Genomic DNA, 23,421 nt, shown 5'->3' with positions numbered 1-23,421 from the left:
GGGAGGTAGAATCTTTGCGAAATTGGACCTTGCGCAAGCCTTCCAACAATTGCCAGTTGACCCAGAAACAGCGGAAGCACAAACAATTGTGACCCACAGGGGGGCATTCAAATGCAACAGACTGCAATTTGGAGTTAGCGTGGCCCCAGGTGTATTCCAGAGCTTAATGGAATGCCTATTGCAATGAATAAATGGGGTGGTACCATACCTTGAAGACGTATTAGTATCAGCCAGGGACAAAGAACAACTGAAAGACCACCTGAGGGAGGTCTTACAAAAATTTAAAGAGGCGGGACTTAAAGTTAAAAAAGAGAAGTGCCACTTAGCCACTGATAAGGTTGAATTCCTGGGATACCTCTTGGACAAAGAAGGGATCCACCCCAATGAAAACAAAATCAGAGCAATAAAGGAAGCTCCCAGACCCGAAAATAAAACAGATTTACAAGCCTTTTTGGGACTTATTAATTTTTACAATGTATTTTTGCCACAGAAAACAACGATAGCGGAACCACTACACAGATTGCTTGATAAGAAAGCTACCTGGATCTAGGGGCGACGAGAAGAAACCGCGTTCCAGGGAATAAAAGACTTACTTACATCAGACTGTGTGCTAATACAATACAGTGAAACCTTGTCACTAACATTAACGTGCGATGCATCACCATTCGGCATTGGTGCCATACTCAGCCACATATTACCCGATGGAAAAGAAGCACCTATCGTATTCTATTCAAAAACTCTATCAAAGATGGAGCGGAATTACAGCCAATTAGATAGAGAGGCATTGGCCGCAATAACAGGAGTCAAACGATTCCACGAGTACATCTATGGCAGAAATTTTTCACTTGTCACAGATCATAAACCTCTTTTAGGAATCCTCGCAGGAAACAAAGCTACACCTAACATACTGTCATCACGGATGACGAGGTGGTCCGAATCCCTCGCTGCATATAACTACAACTTGATCTACCGACCAGGAAAGAACATAACACACGCTGACGCCCTGAGCCGTTCCCCCCTACCTGAGTTAGAAGAGGATCCTGCACCAACCACATCAACCTTACAAATCAAGGCATTGGCAAACCTACCCATAACAGCAACAGACATTGCTAGGGAAACTGCAAGAGACAGAAACCTGGCGCGGATTTTAAATTGGGTAGGTAAAGGGTGGCTAGAGACCGCAAGTGATGAGACTGTTAAACCATTTCAGAATAGACAAATGGAAATCTCTATCTTAAAAGGATGTGTACTATGGGGGGGATAGGGTGATCATACCGGACATATTGAAGGAACAGATACTTGAATTATTGCATGAGGGTCACCCGGGTATTGTCAGAATGAAGTCCCTGGCTAGGAGTTATGTATGGTGGCCAGGGTTGGATAAGGATATTGGGGAATGGGTAGCAATGTGCAAATGATGCCAAGAATCTAGACCTGCACCCCCTTCTGCACCTGTACTCGACTGGGAAACACCTAGGGGCCCATGGTTTAGGATACACATTGATTTTTCAGGACAACTAAAGGACACACGTTCTTAATAGTGGTAGACGCTTACTCAAATTGGCTAGAGGTAAGCATTATGCACTCAACCACAACAGAAGCTGTTATTAGACAACTAAGGAAGCTTTTTACAACACATGGATTGCTGGATTTAGTTGTATCTGACAACGGACCGCAATTCACGGCACTAACATTTGAGAGGTTCCTAGCCGAACAAGGGATAAGGCACGCGCTAACAGCGCCGGGTCAGCTGGCTACGAACGGACGGGCGGAATGCATGATCCGTTATACTAAGGAAACTCTACACAAATTGGGAACTGGAGATATACAGGAAATACAAAAATTTATGCCACCAGATAAAGACCGAATGCATCAATTATCACATTAAACAAGAGGAAACCTTCTAAGCACCAATTCCACCCGTGCTTTTTACAATTTTGTAAACAACAAACTAAAAGACTCAAGGTCTATCCCACCCTTGATAGGACCTGATGGTAAAGACTGCAACGACGACACCATTAAAGCCAACATCTTTAACACATTCTTCGGCTCAGTATTTGTAAACAGCAATGGATCATGCCCAGTATTTCCTAGCCGTACCACAGATAACAACAATGATCTAATACATATCGATTTTACAGAAGACAATGTTGAAAAAGCACTACGCAATCTAAAACCATCTCTATCTATTGGACCGGATGGAATATGTACCTACTTCTTAAAAAGCTATCCACTGCCATAGCCAAACCTCTAAGCATAATCTTTGAAAAATCTTTCAGGACCAGCTCCTTGTCTAACCTATGGTCACAAGCCACAGTCATCCCCATCTTCAAAAAGGGAGACCCAAGCGTAGTTGAAAATTACAGACCAATCTCCTTATGCTCGTCACCTGTAAAGTCATGGAATCAATTATTAACCAATCCATCATCCTCCACTTAGAGACAAACAACCTACTCTCCAATAAACAATTTGGTTTCAGAAAAAAACTATCCTGTAATCTGCAACTCTTACACTGCAAAAACATATGGACGACACAACTCGACCAGGGCAAAGCAATAGACGCAATCTACATAGACTTCTGTAAAGCCTTTGATTCAGTGGTACACGACAAACTACTCCTAAAAATAAAATCCTATGGTATCTCTGGACAACTGAATAACTGGATAGAAGCATTCCTGGCAAACAGACAACAAATGGTCAAAATTGGGAGCGTCCTATCAAATTCTGTACCTGTCAATAGTGGTGTCCCCCAAGGCAGTGTTCTAGGACCAACTCTCTTCATACTCTACATAAATGACCTCTGTGATCATATTAAGAGCAATTGCGTTCTTTTCGCTGATGATGTAAAGCTGTTCAATACCACAGACAATACTGCTACCCTACAAAAAAATCTTGACTATGTATCAGAATGGTCAAACAAATGGCAACTTCAAATCTCAACAAATAAATGCTCTGTCTTACATATTGGCAAAAAAATCAGAAAATAAAATACAAGCTGAATAGTCAAGATCTTGTTGATGACCCAAGCTCTGTAAAGGACCTTGGAATACTCACCTCTAATGATCTAAGTGCTAGAGCCCACTGCAACTACATAGCCAAAAAGGCATTAGAGTTGTTAACCTAATCCTACGTAGCTTTTTCTCTGGTAATATCACACTACTAACCAGAGCATACAAAACATTTGCTAGACCAATACTCGAATACAGTTCATCAGTCTGGAACCCACATTACGTATCTGATATTAGCACAATTGAGAAAGTCCAGAAATATTTCACAAGAAGAGTTCTCCACTCCTCTACTTGTTGTAGAATACCTTATGCCACCAGACTTGAAATTCTAGAACTAGAAAACCTTGAATTACGCCGTCTTCGGTCTGATTTAAGCATGGTATATAAAATCATACATTGCAATGTCCTACCTGTCAATGAATACTTCAGCTTCAACCATAACAACACAAGAGCACACAATAGATACAAACTCAAAGTTAACCGCACCAAACTTGATTGCAGGAAATATGACTTCAGCAATAGAGTGGTCAATGTCTGGAATACTCTACCCGACTCTGTAGTTTCTTCCCCAAACCCCAAAAACTTTAACCTTAGACTGTCTACTATTGACCTCACCCCTTTCCTAAGAGGTCTGTAGGGGCGTGCATAAAGCGCACCAACGTGCCTACCGTCCCTGTCCTATTGTTTCTCTTATTCTTTTATTTTTCTTATATGTACCCATTTCATGTATTCACAACTATGTATACACTTATACTTATTATCTTGTAAACAATTGGCAAATCAAATAAATCAAATAAATAAATAAATAAATAAAATAAAAGATATATAAGCTACTAAGTATACAACACATTACACCAAACACCACAACAAATAAAAGCCCAGCAGAACTATTAATGGGAAGAAAACTAAGATCTAACCTAGACAGACTACATCCCACATATAGCCCTGAAAAGCCAACAGACTCCTCCAGTAAGTGCCGCACATTCAAAACAGGGGACTTAGTCTATGCAAAAAACCTCACGGGGGAACCATTGTGGATGCCAGCAACAATAACCCAAATAACAGGACCCCGGTCATACAGGGTAGAAACAGAGGATGGAAAGAGCTGGAGGAGACACATAGACCAACTCAGATCGAGGGCCACACTGAGAAACACTAACAATCAGGGGGAAGAATGGGAATAACTTACACAAAAACAGGAATCACCTCAAATATTAAACAAAAATAACCAAATCAGAGAGGGAGGAGACCCCTCAAACACAAATGTGAGGGGAGGGGGAGACCCTCCACAAGCACGAGAAGTAACAAAACAAACCCTAACAACGATACAACAACCAATACTAACATTAGCCCCGATCGGAAGTCGCAATCACATACCTGAAACCATAGAAGAAGATAACTTTGAAAGACTGGAGCAGGCTTCGGAAAACCATCACAAAGCCACTCTTGGAGGGAGTGGCTGAGCCAACTCAACCAGCCCGGCTGTCATTGGCCACGAGCCGCGAGCAGTCCGCTATAAGAAAGGCTGCTGCGGTTCCGCCGACGTTCAGTTCTAGAGAGAATAAAGAGAACAAAAGATCAACTGGGTCTCGAGTCTTTTTTCCCACAACGCAACAAACAGAGTTACAGAAGTGTTTTGCCACTGCCTTCTTCTGGTATGGTCTTCCTTCCTTCCTTCCTTCCTTCCTTCCTTCCTTCCTTCCTTCCTTCCTTCCTTCCTTCCTTCCTTCCTTCCTTCCTTCCTATATTCCTTGAAACTCCCAAATTGTCCCATGTCATAGAACTATGCAGAGCTTATCTCAACCTTCGAGATGAACCAAGATCATCTGGTAACTACTAGCTACTGAGGCATGCAGGGAACAATGCAGGGGAAAGAAAGAGAAGCCTGCTAAATCACTGACCTTCAGGCTCAAACAAGTGGAGCAATTTAATATGGTACCATCAATCCAGGGTACACATAGAAAAGTATTTATGGATTCTAGATCTTTTAATCTGCTTTGTTGAACTGGATTTTTTTCCTGAATAGTTTATATTTCAAATCTATTAATAACAGTTATTTCATTTTAAAGAAAGGTTACCACAGTTACCACATTAATCTTACTTCACTATTTTTCACTGGTGTTACAAATCTGAGCTGCGTAAGGCTTCTCACCCTGATGGTTTTTTACTGTATTGGTACAAAATTGTACTGGGTTATTTTCTTCTGTTTTATTGGAGTTACTGTATAGAAAGTGCCTTTTTTAAAAAATACACCCTTATATTTCTAAGGAGGCAAACATCACAGTTATTCCTCAGTCAGGCAAGGATACCCCTCTGAATTTTAATTATAGGCCTAGGTTTTTTTATAAATGTGAATGGTGAGATTTCAACAATTATCTTGCCCTGTAAATTATAGCTTGTGCTGGTGTCTCTGGTGCACAGGGCTGGATTTATACAGGGCCATCCAACTTCTGACAACATCAGAGCTGAATTGATTGTAATTATGCTGTTGGATTTGCAGGTTGGAGCAAGAGATAAACTCCAGCAGCACAACTGCTTAGGAAGCTAAGAAAACCATTGATGTGGTTTCTTGGAAATGTTAAGACTGATTTTGAATTGTGCTTCATTTCCCCAAGTAAATGGGCATAGTATATTCAGCTTCTAAGTCATAGGTTAAAAAACATTCATAGGGTGTCTTTTTTTATTTATTTATTAAACTTGCACTGTGGTACATAAACGGGCATGCCTTCTCCCCTGCCCACCCCTCTCTGCCTTTTTTAGAACCTCCCATCCTCAGTTCTGAAGAAGCCATTCTTAAAACATGTGTAGTTTGGTCGATCTCAGAGTTATTCTTAAGGGATTTTATTCTGCCTATTCACATGGATGCCTGCTGCGTCTGTATAAATAGCTGGTGCAATTATGAATTATTTATTTATTTAGAAGATGTATTGGATATCAAAAAGATGAATGTTAGGAAAGATGCCAGGAAAGATGCTTACAATTAATATTTATTAAAATGGTTCCTATATTTACAGTGTTGGAGAATCATCCCTTCAGAGCACCATGGTAAGTCCAAATTCTGGGAGGTATGTAGCCACATACCCATTTCTTATGTGTATGTTGGATATTTTTGTAGCTCTTCGATGTCAACTTCCCTCTCTGTCTCTTTCCCAGTCCCTCCAGTTTCTTAGCCTAAGCATCAGGAAGGGAAAGGTTACATATCGATGAAAATTAGCTGCATTGCTAAGTGTCTGGCAAGTATTGGGTGCCTAGCTGAGAAAAAAGGTGGAAAATAACTATCTAATTTGGGTCAGAGTGGGACGTTTGTTATCTCGTAACTTGCCAGAGTAAATAGGAAAAGCTATCTGTCTAAGCAGCCTCTGTTCCAGGTGTTAATTAAGAATGCAGGGGATCAATGACAGGACCATGTCATTGCTGCTTTGGACATTCGACAGGAGGAGAACCCTCCCACCCACTCCATTTTTTTCCTTCCTAGGCCCCAGGGATGCTTCCTGTGAGCAAAAACACCCACCCAGGAGGCTTCCCTGAGGCCCAGGAGACCCCAAATGGAGCGTGGGCAACCCCTGGCTCCGTTTTTGGCTTCTTGGGCTCTATGGAAGTTTTCTGGGAGCAAAAATGACCCCCCAGGAGGCTCCCCTGAGGCTCAGAAGGCCCCAAAATGGAGTGTGTGGGGTGCTGCATGCCCCCCTATACTCCGTTTTTTTCCTTCCTGAGCCACAGGGAAGCCTTCTGGAGCAAAAATACCCACTAGGATCTAGAAGCCTAGAAGGCCCAAAAAACAATGGGGGGTGGGTTGCTGCAAAAAAAGCCATTCCCACCAAGGTACATGGCCATGCCCACATAGCCACGCCCACAGAACCAGTTGTTACAAAATTTGAATCCCACCTCTGCTTGAACATCCTTATAAAGGATCAGAGGATGACTTTGTGTATCATGAAATTAGTTTCCTATGATCTTAAAGTGAAGTCAGTAAAAGAATTAAATATATATTATTGAGGTACATTGAACACCTCAGAAAATATTTGTATCATTACCAGGAACCCCAACGTGAAACTTTGCTAAAGAACTGACAGATAAGCTTGGATACCTCAAAGAGTGTAACTACTCCATGAAGTCTCATGGAGAGATGATGTTATATTTGCCCCACTGGAATCTGCAGTGGGCCAGTGATTAAAATTGTATTGTGACATCAATACAAATCCAAAGGGGTGGGGTGGGGTTGAAGTTGCCAACGTTGGTCATTTCAATGATGCTTCTTACACTGATAGAGATGAAAGCAAGAAAATCTTTCAAGCTGGGGAACACAGAAAGAAAGCTAATTTTTCTTTTGCCTTGTTCTTATCAATAGCATTTTGGAAAATCCCAGAGAACCATATCTATGGCTTTGCAGTCAATCAGGCTTGCTTGATGAAACCCTTCCAGCATTTGCTGGCAATTACGACAGGTAACGCAAACATGAGCAGGTCCTTTCTCAATGAGGGGACCTGGCAGCTGTCCTGAATATTTTTTTCCTGTCCCTTCTCTCTCTCCGGACATGTTTCCAGCAAAGCACATCAAAATGACCATACACTAGCTGAATTTCAAGTGGAGAACATCATTGGGGGTTTTCAAGAAGAGATTCAGATGGCCACTTGTTTGAAATAGTATAAGGTTTCCTGCCTGAGCAGGGGGTTGGACTAGAAGACCTCTAAGGTCCCTTCCAACTCTGTTATTCTGTTATGGTTGTGCCATGCCATTGTGGTCTATGTTTTTTCATTTTGGTATTGTGCTGGATAAGAGCAATTGCTTTCAGTCTGCTTCCTTTGGAAACTCATCTGTTGCTATTGCTGTATTCTCAGCAAACCAAAAACTATCTTTCCATTTTAATGAAAAACGTACTCTTCCAGGAAAATGTAGAACCTGGGGGTGGGGTGGGGAATAAGATTGTCATCATAAGGTTAATTGAAAGGAGAACTGCCCAGCTGAGAGATCTGCCATTATCTGCCTCTAGCTGAAATCGTTTACCTTGTGTGAAAGCTGGTGACCTCCAGTACATGATTTTCACTAAACCATCAAAGTGTTAATCAAAAGTTGTTAGATGTTTTCATTAAAAAAGTTACTGAAAAAGGGATCAGAAAAATAAAATGTGAATCATTCTGGCTTTTGCTGAATCTGAACTGATTTTATGCTTCTGGAAAAATATAAATGGATTGCTTTAAACACACTCCACATACAAAGCACGTAATAAAATAGAATTTTATTTGACTGTTTTTGAAATTTTGCCCAGGCTGATTTTATTTGATTATAAAATTTTGATAATAATACCTTATTTTTGAAACAATGTTGTACATTTAAAAAAAATGAAACAATCCAACTGTGTGTTATGATTTTCAGATTTTTCATAGGGGTTTTATTAGACTCATTCTATGCTTTAATTTCTGTACTACTGTATTTTTTTTTAAAAAAATTAAAATAGTACAGAAATAAAATCTTAGAATGAGACAAATAAACTACTATGAAAATTATAGACTTTTTACCATTGGTTATATTTAGGAAAACAGTAACAAAATGGTTCAACAAAAATGAATGGAGATAACTTCTCATGCCTTTTCCACATAATTCAACCTGGGCTATCCAACAGAACCAACATAGCTTAGATTCAAGAAATATTGGAATCTATTATATGCTGGGTCAAGTAATTGATCTGTCAAGCTTAGAATAGTTTACACTGATTGGCAGAAGCTTTCTGAGGATTCAGTTAAGCTTTATTTATCTTTATTCAGAAATGGTTAAACTTTCCAAACTTCTTTGGATAAGGCCAATGGCCTGAACCTGGGTCCTTATTAATATGATACATACTATGTATTTTGTCCATCACTTGACTGCTAAGAGGTCAGAGAATGATCGAGCTTTTAAAAATATTGTTGAAAGGCAGGGAGAGGCTCTTGTTCCTTCCCCCCCGCCCAAACCACTAGTGATTAAATCTTATGTCCAAAAACTGTTGCCCAGTGGCAGAGAATTTTGCACAAGCAGTCTTACGGACTTTTATTAACCAACAACTCAGTTCCATGAATGTTACATAGATAATGTAACATCCATTCAAAGGTATCCTTGTTGTGATGATATAACTTACTGGTGAGCAAAAAAGAAACAAGAGTCTAGAGAGATGTTGAAGGACTGTTCAAGGTAGGCACCGGAAGGATATTTTAGGAAGAAGACATACAACTCTCTTCCAAATAACTTAGTGCAAAAATATTTGAACAAATATTTTTGAAAAGAAGACCTCCTCCTAATCAATTGGCAGCCAATAGCATTGGATCTTCATGGAGAAAGATTATAAGAGCCTTCAAATATCTACTGTGTCCTATCAGAGGTTGCAGATTTTGCTCCAAAGATCCATGGCTAACTTAAAAAAAAAAAACCCAAAACCTTTACAAAACTTTTTATAGCATGGGCAGAATTAATGCTGAAGAAATTGGTGAGCAAATGAAGCCTCCTCATCAATTTGCTTAGATTACTAGGAACCAAGCAGCTGCCTCCCCATTAATTCAGTATAAACAATGGATGCATATATAATACTTGAATAAACATAAATGTACTTAGATTTATAAGGAAGTGGAGTGGTGGTTGTTTGTTAATTATTAGAAGTCAATAACAACATCTTTATTTCTTCAAACACCAAGTGATGAAAAGTGCATTCAGACTGATCCCTTTTCCATTGTAATGGAACTCGTGGGTGGCTGATGAGGGAGGGGCAGGAGTGGACAGCTGTTGGTAAGGAAGGCAAACCATAAAACATTCATGATGTCATCATGCAAATGCTATAGTCGTTTCCTCAGTTCTCATGATGGAAATATATAATGGCGGGCTTTGCTTGCTGGCATCTCCTCGTGCATGTAATCATTTTGATCATGCAGACGTCACTGGCTGGAAATAGATCAGCTCGGTTGCCAAAGACAGAACATTGGGATCCGGAGTTAATCCAAGAATGAAGTAAATCCCTTCTGTGAAGATGCCCTCTGTGTTCTAAAATATCTTGTTAGAAATAGACCTATTCTGGGGAAAGGCTTATTCTTTTTATCCAATCATTTTCTTTAAAGGCTCATTATAGTTGCTTGAGAAAAAAAAACCTTGTGGGGCCATCTAAAAATTAAACATAAACCTCCCTCTGTTCTGCAATATGTTTTTGGTCTTTAACCGTTCAGTTGCTTTCTATGTATACGCTACTCTTTTGGCACTGTTTGTAGACATCCACATTCTTTAATTGACAGCTTGCTGTTTTCTGCCCCCCCTCCTAAAACAGGTCCTGCTACATCTCCTTGTGGGGTTCTAATCAACGTCTCCAGCTGCAGAAGGTACTTGCCCACTGGTTATGCTCTGTGCAAGGCAGACTTGGGAAAGGGTCAAAATAATCTTCTTTTCTTCTGCCTCTGTGGCTTCCAGACCCCATTCCGCTGCATAAGCACAGATGGTTGGTAAATGATAAATGAGGCACATAGGGAGGAAGCATTCCTCCCCCTTCCCACCCCAATCAAGCTTTGTCTGCCTTTTTCCTCCTAGCTAGGAATTTGATTTCATTATTTTTCCCCTTCAGGAAGACTCCCTAATTGAAATGTATGAGGTTGCTGGAACAGGATGCGAAAAGGCTTGTTGCTCAGCAAGCAAACTTGGGGATGTGGGAGAAGACAGCATGGAGACAGTCCATGCATCTGTCCAAAAAGAGTTGCTGTTTGGAACATATAAATCCAAAAGCATAGATGCACCTATGCATGAAGGCATTGGTGGTATAAATCTCTGCATAACATCAGGTAAGATGTACCTGTAATGTATGTTGAATAGGCAGAAATGCCAGGGCTGCATTAAGACCCTCTTAGGCCCCTCGGTACATTTATTTGCCTATGCCCTTGCTGTTGGTAATCAGGGTGGTTAGGGGGATAAAGGTATTCCTTGGCTCTATATTCTTCAATAAGTCACAGGAATTTTTCTTTCTTTCCCAAGATATATCATGTCACATGATTGGACTACAATAAGCAGACACCTAGCAAGTTAGTGCAGGTAGTTCTTGACTTACAACAGTTTCAAAATTACAATGGCATTGGAAAAACCATTTATCCCCATAAAAGCAATTTATGACCATTTATCTCAGTTACGGTCTTTGCTGCATCCTCATGTTTATGTGATCAAAATTCAGGTGCTTGGCAGCTGGTTCATACTGTACTTAGGACATACAGTACAGTACAGTATACAATGTCATGACTTATGACATTGCTATGTTCTCAAGGTCACGTGATCCCCTTTTGCGACCTTTTGATGAGCAATGTCAACAGGGAAGCCAGGTTCACTGAACAACCAAATTCCTAACATCAACTGCAGTGATTCACTTAACAACTGAGGCAAGAAAGGTTGTCAAATGGGGGCAAAGCTCACTTAACAAGTGTCTCCCTTAGCAACAGAAATTTTGGGCTCCATTGTGATTATAAGTCGAGGACTACCTGTAATAGTATCTTAAATATTTCAGTTTTAGGATGTGTGAATTTTAAATGTTAAAAAAATGAAAATATGAAAAAAATAAAAATTCATTCTTGTGGTTCCCCAGTGCTTTACAGACTCTAGGCCTGTGCCTTGAGAAAGTCAGTTGGTCAAGCTACCTCCAACAATGGATGCACTTGCAAAGAAGTTTTCCACCATTTTGCAGTTTCGAATGCCCCTTCAAAACAAAAATGAATACAGCTCACAGTCAACTATCTTGCCTAGTATCAAGAATCAAACACTGGGGATCCACAAATCAGACAACGACAGCAGGCAATTGATTCAGTTGAAATGTGTGGAAGCTGGCTCAGTAATAATTCCTGCACTTGGTTCGATTCAGTATTGATTGAAGGATTGGTTCATTTCTCTTTGTAGTGTAATCTGCAAGAATCTGCATTCATTGCAAGCTGCATGGTAGGTAGAATCCATGGCTGCCTACATTGGCTTCTATTTAAGCCATGGTGATCTGGCTCTATGCTGTACCCACTGCTTGCATTTGATACCCCCCACTCACAAATCCTTCTGCATTATGGATCATTTGAGAATGTCACGCTACAAGCCTTAGACAACCTGCCAGACAGGCGGAGAAACGATCAAATCTTCCCAGAGGGCAAGATGCTCACACACAGAGGGACATCCTGCTTGGAGATAGAAAGTATGAATCTTTTTTAAAACAAGTGAGAATTCAGAAGGCTGAACTGTAAAAAAAAAATCTGAGGAATAAGCTTGGTACTAAAGGTGAGAAAAGCATTTGGATTCTCCCTATCTCTCCAGTAGCTTTGGATTTGGTCCAGAATCCAAAACAATGAGAATCTTGACTTTTTTTCTCAAACATTTGTACTTAAACAGCACAGAAGAAAGATAATCCTCAGGAGCAACACTAGCAGTTAAAAAGAGAGGACCAGAGCCTATCCAACCTCCGAGAGAAGTAGAGCACAACTTTCAGCAAAACCCAAAATATCAGACATATCAAAAGGTCTGTTGTGTTAGGAAGAACTCTCAACAATAGCAGGAAAACTGCAAAAGGACTCATCATATTGAATTCTGGATATTCACAGTATTAATCTAGTGAAAGGCTGCAAAAACAGAGAAAACAAGATGGATGGACTTAGTGGGGATGTGTTTAGGAATTCCAGTTTGAAGTGGGTCACTTTAGCGAGATGCTGTAGCTCTTGAGAGTGAAGCAAGTCCTTTGGAAATGGTCCTCTGGCAGATGTGATGTGATCACTGAACCATATTGTTCAAAGACCCTAGAGCACTGGGGAATTACCAGAGCTGATGTGTTCTGATCTTCAAAAAGTGGGGAAAATGGATCCAGACCAAACAGCCTGACATCAATACTGGGAAGATCATGGAAAATATAATCAAGTAACAGGTCCGAGAACATTTAGAAACAAGCAAAGCTATTACTATAAGTCAACAAGGGTTTGTCAAAAACAGATCATGCCAGACAAACCTTATTGCATTCTTTGATAAAATGACTAAATTAATGGACCAGTGAAATGCTGGAGACTTAGTACACTTTGATTTCAGTAAGGCATTTGACAAAACAGACCACAACCTATTGGTAAGATAGAAAAATGTGGGATCGACAGTACTACCACCAGATGGATTCATACCTAGTTAACTATCTGTACAATGTGTAGTCCTCAATGGAACTAAATCTACACAGAGAGGAGCATGCAGTGGGGTACTCCAAGGTTCTTAGGCCCAGCACTCGTCAACATCTTCACAAACAATTTGATAGTTTATGAGACAGTAGAAGGGGAACTCATCAGATTTGCAGATGACACCAACCTGAGGGGAATAGCCAACATTTTAGAAGATTGGGTCAAAATCCAGAAGTATCTTGACAAACTTGAACACTGAGCCCTTCTCACAAAATGCAATTCAGTGGTGAGAAAAGTAAGGTTTTACACATAAGCAAGAAAAACTAAACACACAGGTATAGAATATGTGATATTTGGCTCAACACCCATAATTTTGATCTAGTGGACAGAGCTAGCCAGCAGTGTGCTGCAGTTGCCAAAAAAGCCAATGCAATCCTAGGCTGCATCAACAGAGGGATAGTATCGAGACCATATGAAATGTTATTACTGCTTTATACTGCTTTGGTAATATTTGGATCTGATTTTGGAATATTTGGATCTGATTTTGATCACCAGGATACAAAAAAGATGGTGACCCTCTAGAAAGAGTCAAAGAACAAAGGCTAAAACATAGGATGAACGGTAGGTATATTTAGTCTAATAAAGAGAAGAACTAGGAGTGACATGATAGCAGTCTTCCAATATTTGAGGGACTGTATGGAGAAGAGGGAATCAACCTATTCTCCAAAGCATTTGAGGGCAAGACAAGAAGTAATGGATGGAAGCTTAACAAAAGAAGATCCCACTCATATAAAAGAAAAAATTCTTCTCAGTGAGAATGACCAGTGGAATAGCTTGCCTCCAAAAATTGTGGAAGTTTTAAAGAAGAGATTGGACAGCCATTTTTCTGGAATGGTATAGGGTCTCCTGAGTTGTGGTGGTACAATGGTTAAAATGCAGTATTGCAGGCTAACTCTGTCCACTGCCAGAGTTTGATCCTGACCAGTTCAAGGTTGACTCAGCTTTCTATCCTTCTGAAGTCAATAAAATGTGGACCCATTGTTGGGGGGGGGGGGATTAAAATGCTGCTCTGTAAACTGCTTAGAGAGTGCGCTATGAAGCAGTATAGAAGTCTAAATGCTATTGCTATTGAACAGGGGGTTGGACTACAAGGTCCCTTCCACCTCTGTTATTCTGAATCTTGTGGCTTGTGCCATCTCCCACTTAACTCTTTCTTCCAATACAATACTGTACTAAAACACCTAGAATGGCAATATGAATATTTACAGCTCATCGAGAGTAATGTCAGTCATGTGTAAAATATCAACATTTGGAATGCTTCAAGGATGGTACAGTTGAGAATTCAAACTGCTTTCTCCAAACTTACTTGAAGGGAACCAAAACTGCCCCCACCCATATCAGTGTTTTAAGATAGAATATTAGTGTTTTACAATTGTTCTCAGTTCCAACAAACTCAAATGAAATGAGGTGTTTCAAATTTGAAACATTTTACAACTCCAGTTATTATAATTACTTTCTTCTAAAGGGACTTTGCTTATAAAATTCTTCTTTTAATTTTTGTTTATTTGTGTTTAAAATTACATTTTAAGTTCCTTCCTTCCTTCCTTCCTTCCTTCCTTCCTTCCTTCCTTCCTTCCTTCCTTCCTTCCTTCCTTCCTTCCTTCCTTCCTTCTTTCTTTTCATTTCACTCACAGAACATTGATGGCGTGCATTTTTGCACAATAACTCTAGTTCCATTTCTCCTTTTTGACTGAATGTTAGCATGATGTGATGACTAAGAACTAGCCCAAGTGATTTCACAGGAGATTTGTAGAGATATAACTGAGACAGTGCTTCCTCGGTAAGCACCTTTGAACCTTTGGAGAAAAGGTGGGATACAAATCTGACAGTAGATACATAAGTCTGCACTTTCAAAGGATGAACTCAGAGGTAAAAGTGAATAAAAACTCAGAATCATGATAAATACTTCCTGTTGCAGTAGTTGCTAAGTAGGGCAGTGAACGCGTCAAAAATGAATCAGAGGAAGTGCTTCAGACTTCACACAAGAACAGTAGCTCTCTGCTGCTCATTAAAGCAACCCAACTTGGTGGCTTCTATTCAAGTCTGAGAAAAGTTGCTTTATAAAATCCACTCATTAAAATTAACATGATGTAGATCTTTTATTTAGGCTCATGCACATCCCTGGAAAAGATATCACTGCTGCCCATAACTTTCAAAGGAAGTAAGCCACATGAAAGGAAAGGAAGCTCTGCAGCATACCTTCAAAAGCTGTGTGCATGTGCGTAAATAATAATAGCAACAAAGTTCTCCAATAAGATATGTAGCTTGGATTTTTGTTTCCAAGGAGACTAACAAACCTAGCACATCAATATCTTTTACAATCCTGTAAAAAGAAAAAGAAAAAAACCCTGCAAGGCATAATAATTTCACCAAAAGCCTGAAGGTAGCAAATTCCAAGATTAAAACAATGCTCTGGCATCTGATCCACAGTGCAAACCAGATCCACACCCCCTGATTTGTTGTTGGATAGTGAATTTTCTTCCTGCAACATAGAAAATTAAAGGCCTCTGGACAGCTAGAGATGGGCAGATGATGTCATCTGCACGATGACATCTTCACCAAGTTCCACGCTTACAAGGCATTCCTGGTGGGGTCTAGGACCATGGCCATCGCCAACTAGCTGTGGCCAACTCACCATAGGACATTTATTTATTATAGGATGTGTCAAATTTTTCAACTTTCAATTTCTAAACATTAGGGGTGCTCAAAAGTTGTGGGGATTGTAAAGATATTTTGATTACTTTAATATAATTTAGATGTGCTTGGTAAGTAACTACATAAATATAACTTTTTAACATGTTGTTTGTTTCATTAGGACAACTCGCCATGGCCCACTCACCACAGGAGAAGAGTTTCACTAATATCAAAGAAATAGTGGAATAGAATCATTAAAGAAAGGATGCACCAGGAGGGACAGAATGAAATGTGAATGACAAAATATTTGAAATGTGAAATAATTAAATTGAATTTTCCTGTAGCAAGTTGGCCGCAGTGAAGTGTCCCGCAATGAGTTGGTTGTGGTAAATTGGCCACCATGCATTGGACGTGGAGAGTCATCCCATTCTACTTCTACTAACGCAAGACAAGCTAGTGCCTGCATTTTTTCTCCTCCCCATGAATTATGAATTCAATTGTGCCTGGAGCTGTACATGAAGCCTTCATGGACTCAAGGTTTGACCAAACCTAATATTTTTAATCATTTTGGAGTTTATTGCTTTGTACTACCTCTTTAAGATTGAAAAATCTTCAGAATGTCAAGTCCATAAGCTGCCGGGAGAGTGTCTCTTCAATCTGTTTAAGAGAAAGGAAACTATATATTTTCAGCTTTCTAATATTTTATTATAATTTTATGTAAATTTTTGCAATATTCAACAAATGAGTGACTTTAGATTTTAGAGTTATTAAAACAGTTTAAATGCTAAGGCTTTGTGAGCTGATTTAAAGAAAGATTTTGAAACTAATTAGAAAGATCCTCTTGTGTGGGAAAAATTTGTTTGATTTACATTCAATGCAAAACAAGCCTTTGAAGGTTAATTACTAAGGCATATGATGGCTAATTTAAAGGAAAGTTTTGATCCATGAGCGTGTGAAGTGTTTGAGCTTTTTAACTATTTATGGAACTAAAACTTGTCACTGAAGATGAAGGAACTTCTTGGAGGCTGATCAAAATGGATTTAAAATGGGCCTTAAAAATTACAATGTACAAGACAGAGATGGAAGTTACAAGTGTAACTGAATGATTTAAAAAAAAGACACTCAAATAATTTACCCAAAGGGTCATGTGGACTAACCTTTTAAACTAAAATATGAGAGATTGATTGGAATGATTTGATGAAAAGCACAAATTGACTTGAATAAAGAACTTCAAAAGAAGGAACAAAAAGAGTAGAAAAAGAAGATTTTTATCTATAGGACTTAAGTAAGGCTGGGTGGAGGAAGTAAAAAAAAAACCTATAAATTTAGTTTATTTGACTGGTAAAAATAGTGACTTACTTCCTTTGTGATGTTGGATAGCCAGATGTTTGGCATTTTTATACACCTATTGAGTCCTTCTCAAGCATGAGGTAGGCAGATGTTGTTTGATGGTGTTAAAGGCATCATCACAGGATTTAAACTGTTTTACATAAAGCTGCCTTTTGCAATTGACAAATGGTGATTTTGTCAATTCTGATGGTGTTCAAGTGCTGCTCCAGATATTTTGGGTTTGCACCCAAGACATCTATTACTATTTGCTTTCTTTTACCACGGTCATTCTATTTCTATTTGCTAGTGTTTGTATTTTGTGATTTTCTCCAGTTCATTCTTTCTTATTCTGCTTATCTTCAGCACTATCCAGACCTTTTTTTTGGTCTTTCTTTTTGACAGTTGTTAAGTCTGGGGAGAAGTGCAGGTATTTTGTCTGTTTGAATTTTAAAGTCCCAGAGCAGCTTGGCTTCTTCATTCTCTGCTACTTTGTCTGTTTTGTAGTCTCCATCAATTCTTGCTTGCAGAAAAATGGTATTTCTTGCAGATATTCCAATGCAGCATTGTCATACTGTTATTTGTAGTCAGTCTGTGCCATCTTCTTGCAGCAGCTAACTAATTCTTGAGCTTCTTTGTAGAGGTGTATTTGTTGTCTTTTCAATTGTGGTTTGTATGCATTTGTTCTTAAGGCTTGCCTTGTGCAGCCAGAATTATCCCTCCCTCCATCTCTTTCTTCAATTTTCCTACTCTTGGCCATTGCCAGGCCTTGTTTTATTTGCTATTTTTATGTACTTACCATGTAACTAGGGCATACAAAACCTTTGCTAGACCAATACTCGAAAAGAGCTCATCTGTCTGGAATCCGCACTGTATATCAGACATTAATACAATTGAGCGAGTCCAGAAGTATTTCACAAGAAGAGTACTATACTCCTCTGCTCGCAGCAGAATACCCTATATCACCAGGCTTGAAATTTTGGGCTTGGACAATCTTGAACTACGCCGCCTATGGTTAGACTTAAGTGTAGTACACAAAATTATTTGCTACAATGTCCTACCAGTCAACCGCAATAATGCAGGAGCACACAACAGATAAAAACTCAATATTAACTGCTCCAAACTTGATTGCAGAAAGTACGACTTCAGCAACAGAGTGGTCAATGCCTAGAATGCACTACCTGACTCTGTTGTTACATCCTCTAGCCCCCACTCCTTTAACCTCAAACTATCCACTATTGACCTCACCTCATTCCTAAGAGGTCTGTAAGGGGTGTACATAAGTGCACCATCGTGCCTCCCATCCCTGTCTTATTGTCCCCATTTATTCATACCTATTTCCTGTATTCTTACTCATGTTTATACTTATACCTATTATCTTGTATCAAATCAATCAATCAATCAATAAAATAAATGTAATGCTATGCTTTGCCGTTTCTCTTTTCTATTCTTCATTTGGACTTACTTGTAGTCAGTAAGTCAGTGATATTAACTTTTCCCAGTTAATTTTCCCACTATTAACCCAGCAACCATGTCTTCCATTGTGCCATTGACCTTTGCAGAAAGTTTCTCATGAGATGTAATTCTTATTGCTATTATTTTGTAATGTTTAATTGTTAAGAGAGGAATGAGGGGGATTTAGATTAAATGGAAAGGAATGAATTATATAGTCTATAGAGATTCTCAATCATAGTCTTCCCAAAGGTGCTTTTTCAGGAGGCAACTAGACTTTTTCTTTGAAGATGTTTCGCTTCTCATCCAAGAAACTTCTTCAGCTCTGACTAGATAGTGGGGAATGGAAGGATTTATATTCCTTGAAGACAGCTGATCATTTGCATTCTTTTTAGAGAGTCATTGAGGCCACTTGGAGGTTTATCTGTGTCCTCGGGTCACCTAAGTAGTGCAAATGGGTATAAAGCCTTCTTGGAGCAGGATGTTTTTCGCCCTGTGTCCCTTCACTGCTGAATACTTTTTGACATGGGTCTTATTTTATTGATGGCTAGACAATAAAAACAAAAGTTAGAAAGAAAGGGACATAAAAAGGATGTTAAAATGGAAATTTGTTAAAATGGACACACAAAATACTATAGTATTAATGTTATTGTGATATGTTATTGTAAACACCTTGATTATGTTTGCCTAAAAATAATTGTACCCAACCTAGAATAAACTTAAAGGCAATGCAGGATATGAAGAGCAGGGGAGGGCTGGCACTTCCAAATTGGGAATTGTATTATAGTGCAGCCTCTTTAGTATGGTTGAAGGAATGGGTGAATTTAACCAATAAGAGAATATTATTCTTCGAAGGCCATGACTTGCAGAGCGGGTGGCATGCTTTTTTATGGAATGTTGGGAAAGCTAGCCAGAAATATTTTCACAGACACCTAATCAGAGATTCATTATTGACTAATTGGAAGAAAATACGGAAAAAACACTATTTAAAAATACCAATTTGGATTTCAACAATGGAGATGATGATTCACCCAAATAATCTGGATATTACTAAAATGATTAAATATAAGGACCTATTGGATACGCAAGGAAATCTGAAATCGCAGCAAGAACTTCAAGATCGGGGACTAAAAGTTGATCAGTGGGCATATCTTCAAATTCAAAGTAGATATAAACAGGACAAGAAAGAATTTGGAATTAACAATAAACTCCAGCAATTAGATAAAATTTTATTAGGATCAGGCAAAAAAAATATAACAAAATTTTATAATTATTTATTAGAAATAGAATTAGAAGAAGACATTGTAAAAGGGAATATGATAGCCTGGAGTAGGAATATAGGACGTAGTATCACCATAACAGAATGGGAAAAGGTCTGAGGTAGAAATAATAAAATTACAAAATCGGTAGCATACAAAGAAAATGCCTATAAAATGTTTTATAGATGGCACCTTCCTCCTTCGAGATTAGCAAAGATGCACCCCAATATGAGTCCGAATTGCTGGAAATGCAAAAACAAATATGAGGGAATTTTCTTCCACATGTGGTGGTCCTGTACAGAAGCTCAAAAATATTGGCAGAAAATTAAAAATTGGCTGGAGGAAATGACAAGAGAACAGATCGAATTCAAACCAGAGTCCTTTCTATTAGGGATCTTTGATAAACAAATACCAAAAAAGTGAAATATATAATAATACATATTTTGACAGTGGCCAGATTGGCTTTTGCACAATGTTGGAAACAGCCTCATGTTCCATCAGAGGAGATGATTATTCAAAAAATTTCAAGTTGTGCAGAAATGGACAAATTAACCTTGGCATTAAAAAATAAAGACACTTCAATATACTACAACAGCTGGAACTGCTGGTACAAATGGATAGACCAAAGATAGATTTCACACTAAAAGGCAAAAGAGGATAGGATAGAACCATAGTAGTGATATACAGATATATGTAAGGATTAAGTGTGTATATGGCATAAAATAAGGATAAAAAGGAGGTCTCACAAACTGTAGAAGATGAAAATGTTTTTAATTGTTTTCTATCCTTTTCTTTCTATTTTCTTCTTCCTTTCTTCTTTTTTCCCCCTCTCTTACATTTATGTATGTGTTGTTGGTCTGTTTTAATTGTAAAATAAATAAAATTTATTAATAAATAAATAAATAAATAATTGTACCCAGACAACACACTGTTCGATTGAAATGGAATTTTAATATATTATACTAATAAAACAAATAAAACTTAAAAAAAACCATTTGCACTTCAGTACATGATGGTTTGGAGGATATGTAAAACCTGCCATTTCATTTGCTACATTGTAAGCAATGGAGACAGAAACAGTTGGTATCAGTGATATAAAAATATCTGAATAGATGGTCTCTTGGGTGTATACATGTGGTATTTTAATGCTTGTCTCAGTCAGCAGACAGGCAAAGATTTCTGAGTGGGAGGATATATTTGATGCTATCTTGAGAGTTCAATTTGTGCTATTTAATTTAGAGAGTTCTTTTAAAAATGCTCTTTTAATTCTCTTGAGCTGCCACATGGTTTTATTTTTAAAAAACTAATTTTACATGTTGGGGAAGGATAGCTCAAAGAGATGGGATGAATTTTGCATTTGGACTGTTAATATAAAAAACATCAATGTATCTCAATTTTTCCAATTACTCAGAAACAAAATCAATTTTACAGTCACACTGATCATGTCAGGAACCCTTCATGGTTTGAACTGCTGATGGAGAACACTGAATTTATTGTGTCACATTCTTGAAGCTTCAGATTATTTAAAGTTAAAGAGACACATTGCAAAGTTTGGCTCCTATGTCTTCTGCTTCATATTAAAGGCAGCCCTTGCTTAATTGACTGCTCCTGCTCCTATGTCTTCTTATCTACTGCAGATTTTACATCCTGAAAGTCACTGTATACTTCTGCCCTGGTCTGAGCCAGAACAATCACCAAAAGCTTGGTTGAATCCCATCTTCCTACTGCATGACAGGAGATGTCAGAATCTGGTGGGGCACAACTGGTGGTGGTTTCCACACATTCATTTAGAGTCAAACATCAGATCTTCACTGCATCCTCAGATTTCAGAAAAAGTGCTCTGAATTTTATTTTTAGTTCAAGATGGATTTATATGAGCCCCTAATTCTGACCATCAACCATGACTCTGAGCTCAGCAATAGCACCTATCAGTTGGGGCATGTGTGCCCCAAAATGCCTGCATTGACATGCTTACTTCCTATTTGTCAGGGCAATTAAAAAAAACATCATTAATAGTCTTGCACGGAACCACTAGACCCATGAAAATGAAATGTCTGCATAATGCATGATTTGTGCTTGAAAAATTCCCATTTGATCATGTTGGTCAAGCCAAAATAATTATACAAAGAAGCACCAAATATCAAATTGATTTATTTTATTTATTTAGATAATTTATATTATGCATAATATATTTTTCTTAGCAAGATTTTTATTAGTGGCTTGCTATTGCCTTTTTCCTTGGGCTGAGAGAGAGTGACCACCAGCTGGCTTTCTGCCTAAGGGAAGACCAGAACTTATGATCTCCTGGTTTCTAGCTCTATGCCTTTAACCAATACAGTACACCAAATTTTTCCTCACCACCTTAATATTAGATCATAGCAAGTTAAGCAATCTCAGGTATGAGCTTGGGATGAAAAAAAAGGCTGCATTATGGGAACGTGTTCTTAGAGAACAGTTATTGGCAGCCTTTCAAGACAGTCCAGATAAAAAGCACACCCAGAAGTAGTTCTAACTCTCACTTTATTGTAAGGTTACATTAACATAATGTTGCATGCCTGAAAGTATATTTATCGACTTATCCCTTTTACAGTCCCAAAAACTAGGGAAGGTCCTTTCTGAAATATTTGACACAATCCCATCAATTCTATGAGTTAAGATGCCTCTTACCTGACTGACTCTTCCTCTTGTCTTCCAAGCTCATTCCCACAGGCCATAATAATTCTTCATCTAATAGTGTCCACACACATTTCATCATGTTCCTAAACAAAATGAGTCCCAGATCTATTTGGCATCCTTTCCTTTCCTTTCCTTTCCTTTCCTTTCCTTTCCTTTCCTTTCCTTTCCTTTCCTTTCCTTTCCTTTCCTTTCCTTTCCTTTCCTTTCCTTTCCTTTCCTTTCCTTTCCTTTCCTTTCCTTTCCTTTCTCCTTTCTCCTTTCTCCTTTCTCCTTTCTCCTTTCCTTTCCTTTCCTTTCCTTTCCTTTCCTTTCCTTTCCTTTCCTTTCCTTTCCTTTCCTTTCCTTTCCTTTCCTTTCTTTTCTCCTTTCTCCTTTCCTCTCCTCTCCTCTCCTCTCCCCTCCCCTTCCCCCCCTTTCCTTTCTCCTTCCTTTCCCTTTGTTTTCCTTTCTCTTTGTTTTCCTTTCCCCTGTGACATGGAAATGTTGTTGGAAAACTAGGACTCTCCATATCACTACCTCAGGCTCTTAATTCACATCCTCCGCCATCCTTGCTCTCACCTAGAGAAACTCCCCTCTTCCATAATCTCACAAAAGCAGACAGTAGCTGACAGTCATTAGGCAAATTTTGAAAAGTAATACTGAGCTGCCTGCATCTCATTTTTCCTTCTCTGTCAAAACTTCAGACAGCACAATCTACTCATGGGTTGGCATCTAAACAAAAGTGGTCAAGGCATGTGTGTTTATTTTTCATCTATAAATTGGAAGAATGGGCTAAAATTGGCATGAATTATTCATGGGAACCTGAAGGAGTTCTATTCTATTCCCAGTCATGAGAATATGGAGACGTACCTAAGCTGCTCTGCCTGGTTTACTGCTGACATCCCTTCC

The sequence above is a fragment of the Notechis scutatus genome, chromosome 2 (assembly GCF_049901735.1).
Source record: "Notechis scutatus isolate UNSWTSFEM ecotype Mainland chromosome 2, rNotScu1.2, whole genome shotgun sequence".
Classification (NCBI taxonomy): domain Eukaryota; kingdom Metazoa; phylum Chordata; class Lepidosauria; order Squamata; family Elapidae; genus Notechis; species Notechis scutatus.
Note: the sequence above shows the minus strand (reverse complement) of the source record.